At 39.4% G+C, this 9,718-nt stretch overlaps 1 long non-coding RNA gene across 1 annotated transcript; it reads right to left on the bottom strand.

The window, feature by feature from the left end:
* Positions 1 to 1,869: 1,869 nt before the first annotated feature.
* Positions 1,870 to 5,649, bottom strand: LOC133275048 (uncharacterized). Its single transcript, XR_009745379.1, has 3 exons — positions 5,341 to 5,649; positions 4,216 to 4,267; positions 1,870 to 2,645 (listed from the first exon to the last, which is right to left on the bottom strand). It is a non-coding gene; the product is annotated as an uncharacterized LOC133275048 (long non-coding RNA).
* Positions 5,650 to 9,718: the final 4,069 nt, after the last annotated feature.

Genomic DNA, 9,718 nt, shown 5'->3' on the forward strand with positions numbered 1-9,718 from the left:
AATAGAGGTGTTAAAACACCATAAAGCTTCAGCGGAAAAAAATCCCAAAACAAACAACAATTAAACAATGGACTTGTAATACGGCTGGATTTGACTCAGACTTCCAGTGTTCAGTGTTAGCCTCTCAAAAAGCTAACATTTATTCAGAGTATCTATTGCAGAGCCAAAAGCTAAACCACATGGTGGGGGAGGGCAAAGGGAGAGGTGGAAGCATTTTGCCAGTGGAAGACTGTGTGCATTATTCAGGCTTTAACATTGCTTGCATTCATGAAGCAATGCCCTTCAGTTTGGGAAAGCATCACAGGCACAGCTCCTGTTTGGCAGGATGAATGAAAGGCATCTTACAGAATCTGTACGTGAGACCATTAGCCTGACGTCCGAGCCACAGCAAAAGCTCCACTGATAAACCACACCTCTTGAAGGAGACTGGTATCCTTGCACCACTGACACAGGCAAAGCCCTAAAACCTGGGCAAATAAGGCCTTGTCTACTGGCTGCTCTCCTCGCCAGGACTTTCCACTGTTGCTACCCAAGGGAGGTAAATGCAGGGAATATCACAAAAAAAGAATGATTCTGTCTCATCATTTAAAAGGTAATTTCATGACTGGGTGTGGGTCTTGGAATTAGTGCCCTGGCAGAAACAAAATCCCAGTCATTTCATTGCAGTTCTCTTCAGTAGCTCTTTGAGTGCTTCTACAACAGAGAGCTGTACGGGGGACCCTCATTTTCTAGAAGGGTATGTGGAGGAGAAAGGCAACTCAGTCAAGGTTATGGAGCAGGCCAGGATTAAAACCAGGTCTCTAAATTCATAGCCTTACCCATGGACAGTACGGCCTCTCCAGAGCATGTTTAATGCATCTACAGTTGGAAAAAAATAAGTCAACAGCGTGTTAAAGATTCCTCTGACTGCCTGTAACCTTGTTGAATCGAAGTCCAATGTTGTGCTGAAGACATGGACGTTCTTCACCATAGTGGAACCCTGAATGCTCACAGCCTGTAAGTAGTCAGTTGCCATTAAACTGACTGATATTGGTTCACTGGTGGAGAAGTAGCCATTTTCAGACAAGTTTTGTAATGCAGAATTATATACCGGCTTCAACTCTTCTAAACATTTAAATACAGACACCGTTCGTGACCTTATATTTTATTGCTTTGTGGTTTTATTTGTGTGTCTTAAAGTCTTCCTGAAGCACTTTGGATCAGTAGCCCTTTGAAGCACAGACTTGCCAAGTCCATCTTCGAATAAACCTCATCACTTTCAGAGCACTGGAGTGGGTGTATTTGGAAGCAGTCCAAAGCAAATCCCATCTGAAATGCATAATTCTGGAGTAAAAGAAAAATATATGGGGTGGGAAGAGTTTATGGCGTTTGAGTAAAGGAGAGTAGAGGGAAGAGTGAATGAGAGAAAGCTTGTTAAGCGTAAATATGATGTGATCATAAGTCAAGCAAGAGGCTAAACAGAATGCTGTGCATCCAAAAAAAGAAAACTTTGTAATTTCTAAAATCAAAATAGGCTTGAAAGTTCAGGCTTCCACACTCTCACAGGATAATTGGTTACTGCAGGTGGGAAGCGATGTTAGGAGACCTCTAGCTCAACCACCTGGCCAAAGCAGGGCCAAACATGAGGTACTTCATTCTGCTCTCCCCTTCTTACATCTTTACGACTTTAAATGACACTTTCATGACAGCCCCCCTCTTCATGGTTGCAACAGCAAAAAGGAGGAGAATAAAGAGTAAAGCATTAGTGATTGAAATGATTTAGGGACTGTATTTTTCTTTCTCAAAGACAAGATGAAGTAAAGCACAAAACTATTCTTTAAGTTAACAACTCAAAAAAACTGTCAGTTGCGTCCAGTTGGGATATCATGGGATACCTGTTGGAGAATGCTTGCCTGAGTGGTCTGTGAGTTCTTCCACACTTGTGATGGCCTTGCCCTCACACTTTTCACCCACCACACCATGAGATAGCCAGAGAAACTTAGTCCAGGAGACTAAATGCCACTGACACTTTCTTTCCTTACCCATCCTGATAAGAGATATCACAGTTTGGAATCAAAATACCAGCAAAGTTTGCATCTCCCCCGCTGCGTGACCGCCTCGAATGTTCCTGCGGCTTAAATACACATCAACACAATTTGAGAAACCCAAGATAGAGAGGAAAGCATGTAAATTCCAGCTGGGCTAAGGGACACTAACAGATGTATGGTACAAATTATTTCTTAGCACCCTTGCTGTGATTGCTAATTCTGTCCAAGATTTCTAGGCCGGTATGAAGGGATAATTATTCACATAACCATGAGGATTCTGGGCTGAATACACCAGGACTGTAGTGCCTCTGTGTCCCAAATGCATGCCTGTTTGATGATCTAAGCAGTGGCTGGGTTAGTCAAACTACAGCTTTGAAGATATTCATGCACACCCTCGTGTTCCCAAAGATACTTTTTCAGAAGAGCTCGGATTGTATTTTTAAGACTTTTAATGCGAAGATGTGACATCCCAAAGCAAGTAGGTGCTTTCTGAAAATTGGAATGGTAGGGTGAGAAAAATCTCCTAGATTGTACACCCAGGCATTAGACTATGATCTTCTGATCACAAAGGAAAGCTTCTAAGTTCCATGAAGTGTTTGAATGATATTTGAGAGTAGCCTATAAACAAAGAAGAGTTTGGAGGCATTAATGTACTGTATGAGGAGGTTTTTCAACTAGGGTGGGAATAGCAGGGTCTCACAAAAATGAAAATTTGGGGAAAATTTACATTATAAAAATGACTGGTTCAGGAAAGACAGACTTACATCAGAAAAAGCTGAAATTTTCGAGTTATTTTGTAGCTTCTGTTGCTACCATAGTCCTACATAATTTTTTAAAAGTCCATGAAAGATACCTAATTCCCATTAGTTTCAGTGTCAATTAGATACCTAAGAAGCACCTATTTGGACCTTTCAGGTGCCTAAAGACCTTTATCAGCCTAGCATTTCAAAATTAGTCTGGAAAGGCTATGAACTGAATTTCAGGTATCCAGCTGTTATTCCACTACTGTACCAAATATATCAGTCTGCATTCTGAAGAAGATGGAACCTTGGAAAAAAGAAAGACATGTTATGAAATGTCAATGCTTGGAAAGCATTATAATTTATATTTACAAAAATTAGGTAGCCATTAGGGAAAACTTCTTGATGTGGGGCTCCTGCTAGGAAACAAGTAGAGTTTTCCACCCTGGAAAACCCAAACTGTTCTTCAATGGATTATCAAAAAGTCAACAGAAGATAATATTGATGCAATTTCATGTCAGTCAATTAGCTATTGTTCCTGCCTTAAATAGAATGATTATTTTCATGTTATGCTTGTTGCTAGCTAATAACTGTGCTGACAGATGTCTAGAAATAAGGCAGCACTCAGGTAGTTTCCAGGCAGAGTGATTCAGAGGGCTGTTGGCAGAGCATTTCTTAGGAGCTACTAAAAATATAACAATTCATTCACATTTCTTTACATTGTATTGCTTCATTGGTTTAGGAGGGTTTTCCTTAGCGCTGTTGTGGCAAATAATTTCTGTTTCTCTGATACTTTTTTGAGGACAATAGCTGGAAGCACCTCGTTTCCTTCAGAGGAGTAACCCTAATTACCTTAACACAATATGATTCCCGTCTCTCTCTGATTTGAGTCTCTGTAAGCCCCAAGCCATCCAGGTTGGCCACTTAGAAACAAACATGGCTTTTTTACACACAGTCAAACATGGTGGCACTTCCACCACCCAACTTTTGACACTTTACAGCCAGCACTGAGTGCCCTCAGCCCTGCTGCCTTCATTGGGTGGACCAAGTGGAGATCAAGCCCTTCCTCACACAGGACCTCACAGCAAAGTCATTTAATGCATCTGTTCCTCACCTCAATACCTAGTAAAACAGAGGTGGTAGCACTCCTTTGCATGTATCTGACACTTCCTACTATATGCAGTACCACTTAACATGATAGGAGTTTTTTTCCAATGCTCTTCATAGAAGTGGAGGCAACTCAACACCATTCAGCTTCCAGCAGGATACGTCTTTTCCTCATAAGTGCTCATATTTATACATTTTCATGTAATCAGACTGAGAAATTAACACCTCATGAGTCAAAACTTCCAAGCCACAGTATTCAAACTGGGACAGATCATAACTGTTTAATCCTCTTTATAATGATTCTGTAGTTATCCATAAGAGGACTAAGTTGACTAAGTTACCTTTTAATAAAAGCTGTTAAGTCATTCCCCTACGTCTGACCACATTCTTCTTCTGTAAAAGGAAATGGAAAAAGCGTGAGAATTTGAGTGTGAAAAGACCAACAAATTTACATTTCTAGGCTTCTACTTCGGGTTCTTCTTTTGATGTTGGTTTCTTTTCTGAAAGCTGAAAGGGCTGGTTTGTCTTTAGTCCCTGGTTCAGTTTTGCTTAAATTAGAGGTGATTTATTTGGGGTTTTTTGATGTGGCTTGTTTCCTATGACCTGGACTGAGTCCTCAAAATGAATTCTCTTTAGATATTTCACTCAAATTGAAAAGCCTTTCTGTTTAGAAGGGAGAAATTACAGAGATGGAAGAGGGGTTAAGTTTTATATAGTGCTCCTCACGACGTTATCCTCCTTCCTTACCCTCCATCCCTTTACAAAATAGCGTTTTCTTCTCGCTCTCTTGCAAAGACTGATCCTCATTCCTGTCACACATTCCTTCATTTCATATAAATACCAGGAAAAATACTGCAGACCTCGCATGGGCAAACCTCCCATTGAAACCAATGGAAATGTTACCTGAGTAAGGTTCTGAGAGCTTGGCCCTTCACTAGTAACTCAAAGAAATGGAAAAAAGTCACTGAGAAACCAAAATACTCTGTTCTGACTTATAAAAGAGTGGGCAGGAGGTGGAGGAAGGTTGAGGTAGGTTTTGGGGGGGTTATATTTAGAAAAAAACTTAATTTTGGTGTTGCTGCCAATATGAGCACATGGAGTTTCAATTTGTGGTTTCTCTTTATGCAGTACATTTTGAAATTGGAATTTGAAACAAAATATACATCTCCATGTCTGACTGTGTATATAACAATTTGTCATTTCTTGGCAGGAATTTGAAGCTATTTTTAGTGTTCAGAAATAGTCTTCTGTCCCTTTCCTTCACCTGCCTCCCCTCATCTTGCTTCCAAATTACTCTTTAATCAATCTTACAAGATTTTTAGAACTTTCTAAACTCCTGAAGTAAGGAAAATAGTGACAGGAAATTAATAATTATTGAGAAATGGGTCTATATTTTCATTTCCTGGCCCTTTGGAGTTAAATGTTGAGTTAGAGCCATTTGTCAAAAAGTTGAACAGAATGTTTACCTGTAGATTCATTTTAATGCACTCCATTGAAGAACAATGCTCTCTGAAAAAATACATATGTCAGTAAGAGAATCAGGAAATCCTTGTAAAGCCAGAGCACTTGTACTTCAAATCGATGCTTGAATAAGAATAGAATCCCTCCAGGGAGAGAGCTGATGATGGAATTGATGCTCCGCTCTTCAAAACCTCAGGTTTTGGGACATCAGTATGGAATCCTTTGACCATGCGTAAAAGCTGCACCATATGCTGAACCCCAGGCATGGGAGAGCCATTACAGTTCTGAGCTGGATTACTTAACAATGGCATTGTGACCCCTAATGATGGTGTTGTGACTCTCTCAAAGCTGGTCACCATTGTTTCTTAACCCACCTCCACACCTCAGCAGTGGCCACAATCTCCCAAGCCACTGGTAGGTATCAATTGTATAAATCAAAGCTGTTTATTTTATCTTTGTATTGGTGCCATACCATACCTTGGAAGCTTCTTTATACATTTTCTAACTCTAGATTAGGCAAGACAAGGTTTTTAGGTAGCTCCAATTAATCTTTTTAATTAACCTTACTTCTATAGCTAGAAATACGAAACTGGCTTTTGGATCACAACAATTCTTTACTGCTTCTTTTTAGATCTTGAGAGAGTTTGTGTGCTCAGTAGTGTGTTTATGGCTTTTTTATGATTCTAGCTGGTCTAGAAAAGATATCCATCTACAGGTCTTGTTTGTGTACATCCACTTGCAACTACAGTAGAAGCTTTACCAGACACTTATTAAGATGGAAAATCTTGAGCAGCATGCACTATTCAAGATGTGTTTGTGCCAGAGATTTACAAAATAGCATAAGGACATTTTCTTTTTTTGTTCTCATTCCTCTCCAAATAGCTCTGAAAATCAAAGGTAGGGATTTTTTGACTGTTACTGAACATCAAGTTCCTTTTTATAGAACTGCCTGGCCCTTCCAAGATCTCTTTACTAAAGGATAATAGCTAAGAGCACATCTGAAGAGCATATCATTATGTATGTTAATTGAAGAGGGTTTTTTCTTAGGTGCATTACCTCTGATTTATCAACGCTGAATTCCATCTGGCTTTTTTTTGTGAGTACTTTGGAACTGATTTATTGCTTCTGCAAATCTTCACAGTAAGCTTTCATTTCTACCCTGCATAGTCCTGTCTAGTGAGCAAGTTTGTACTTCTGCTGGACATCAAGGTCATTTATACGCATGTTGCACTGCCCAAGCACAAGCAAAGATTACTTTGAAAGCTCACTGGCAAATATTCAGGAGCTGACCACTATTTCCTACTCATTGTTCCTATCTTTTAGCCAGGTATCTATATTAAAGTCTTACCTATCTCACAATAGATTCTCTAACAGGCTTTTGTGAAGGACTTTGTTGAATGTATTTAAGAAATCCAGACATATTCTCCCTTTTCTACATTCTTCTGACTCCTTCAAAGAACACTAGTAGCTTTATCTTCCTGTTACAAAGTTGTTTGGATTATTCCCCTATAAATTAGTAAGTTATATTTATTCATGTCATGATCTTATCCTTTATTGTAAGCTCTATCAAGCTTCCTGGGCACACATTTCTAAACTTGTTCCTCCTTGTAGAATTTTGTTAACAATTACCATCACCATTTCTCTAATGCAAAGGCAGGTGTAAATGAGATCTCACACACCACAGCTAGAAGATCCATTATTTCAACCTTGCCTTTCTTTAGAACCCTTTGAGGGCCAGTATGGGACATTGTCATTTTTTTTTTTTTTCCTGATATTTCTTAATTTGTTCCATTTTTGACACTGGAAATGAGGCAGCCAAAGTATGTGTTAAGGCCTCGTGGTGAATAAAAATGGAAAATAAAAAGTCATTTCTCTTTTACTCTGTTTTTACCTTTTTTCACTGCTACTTTCACACCTTCACTGTCTACTGGCCTGCAAAATCTCTGTAGGGCATTCGTAACATATTAGGTAATTCATTATTGGGTTTATGCCTTTCTTAAGTTGATCCCAAACTCCTTTTTAGATTCATCTTTTTGCATCTCATATGTAATTTCTTGGAGATTGTTCTCTTCTTTTTTCTTCATTTCAAAACAACTTCACCTTTTTTAGGAGTATGTCTTCTTTGTTCTAGCAGCCTCCCTTATTTTGTTGCTTAGCAATCCTGTATTTTGTTTATTACTTTGTTCTCTATATGGTTCATTTTAATAGGTAGTATGCATTTGATTTGAGCCATCAATAAGAAGTAATCCTCACAATTCTTTCATCTTCAAATATACTTTATGCTAGGTGGTGTTTCATGCCTCAAATAAACTGGAACAAGCATGTCCTTCACCAGTTGTCTCCTAGCCAATGCAGCTTTTGTAATTCTTTTCTTGTCAGTCTGTCTTTACATTTTTGTTGCTTTTATTTGAGTTCCTTCAGCTACTCATCTGCCTGTGAGGACTTGTATTCCTGATGAATCTTATGCTGAGGTTTAGCTCTGCTTCTGACAAATCCTCTGAAATCCAGGTAAAGTCTCAGCAGGTTTGAATAGATGTCTACTCACAGATGTCAATCACCAGCATGGCTCAGGTCCATATACTCCTGTTCGTACCTCCAGACAGCACCACAGTGCCACATGACTATATAAATAAATTTAAGAGAACATCTGAACCCATTCTTTTTCCAAACTCAATGTAAAGAGATGTTCAAGCAAGAACAATATGGACCAAGGTTGTCACTGGAGCAATTGTCAGAAGTATCCGGTGCCAAGAAACGCAATTTCATTTACTTCTCCATTTTTAATGAGTTCCTTTGTATTTCTCTACTCAATTAGTATCTAGTTATATCTTAGAAAGCAGAATATTTCTAACAGGAAAGATTGAGGAGGAAAGGCTGATGATCGTCCAACACACAGATGATCTGGGCTGAACACCTTGATCTGAATTAGGCAGATGGAAGGCCTGGGTCTCTGTCATTGCAAATGAGGTCTTTAACAACTTTAGTGCTATTGGCAGTGCTGGAATGTGATGGGGAGGCAGGGACTGATCTCATCATTCAGTTGGAAATTTCATCCACAACCTGGCAAAAAGTGCAGCTGGAACTTACATTGGAAAGTTTTAACTGACAATTCAGCATGTTTCTATCAAAAGCACCCTGGTTAGCAGTCTGGTTATCAAGTGACCTGGGAAGGTGGATACGTATCTCAAGAGTCTTGAAGAAACTACTTATAAGGTTTTTCAGCCTGGTTTATTCTTAATGTCAGTGAACCTCATAGCTATAAAATAGGACAATTCAGAGACAACTACTGGCAACTCAGGGGATAGTAAATCCATGCTATGTGATGAAATTTACCCTGCGGTGTTCACAAACGTGGGTCAACAGGAGGCTAAATGGATTCATAGGGTTTGGCAAGTGAGATGGAAACTCTGAAGATTACTGATGGGCTAACATCGTAATATCAAGAAATGACTCTTTGGAGTATCCATGGAAAGTGTACAGCAAACTCCTGGAAAATAAACTTTGATGTGAATCAGCCATCTGTCCAAAGTCTGGATTTATGTTTCAGCCGAGCTTTACTAAGTGTTCTAGGAGCACAAGCTCCGATGTGAAAGTTTAGGTTCCTTCAACAGGTGTTGGGTCTATTGGGTGAAGATCATAGAATCATAGAACAGTTAGGGATGGAAAGGACCACATCTATTGTGTTATATGAAGACATTTTAGGGTTCTCCATTTTTCAGTACCAGTTCTGAGATTTAAGAACTTACTGATCATTTTGGGGTGCCAAAAAAGTAAGTAAGTCATACTTTTAAAATCTCCTAGTGATAGAAATTGTCGCACAGTTTGAATCATGTAGCATAGATTATTATCCCCATACTACAAGAACAAAATTCCGTGGCTGCTTATGAATTAAATCAGTTCTCTTCCATGATATCTTTTCACCATCAGAGCTACTTTGGAAAATCTTTAATTTGTAACAAGCCTTTTTGGTAGAAAGAGAAGCATCACCTGACATTTTGGTCTGAGAAAGGGTCAAATCAGCCATGGTTTTCAGAAAAATCATGCCCTAGAAATGTGCACACACCACTGGGAGCAAAGTCAACACCCATGGGTGTCAGGGTCCAGACTGGAAGTGAAAGGGCTCTCCTCTGCAAAGAAGAGCTGGTGGTATGGGTCTCAAGACTCAAGGTCTCACCAGTTCATACGCTAGGTCTTAAACAGCTCAAATCACTAAATATTGTTTACTCTCTCCAGTGAATTCCCACCTTAGCTGTTGGTTTGGGAAGTCTGGCAACTGCTACTAAGGACAAAGCCAGGATTAAATCATGGAAGTGTTGCTAAACAGGTTATGAAATTGTGCTCTTGCCTGCCCTCACACTGCCAGAAATCATTGCATAACGTTTC

This window comes from Pezoporus flaviventris, unplaced genomic scaffold, assembly GCF_033815535.1.
Source record: "Pezoporus flaviventris isolate CSIRO_AGI_PZ_B2104156 unplaced genomic scaffold, CSIRO_AGI_Pfla_v1 ptg000002l, whole genome shotgun sequence".
Lineage (NCBI taxonomy): Eukaryota > Metazoa > Chordata > Aves > Psittaciformes > Psittacidae > Pezoporus > Pezoporus flaviventris.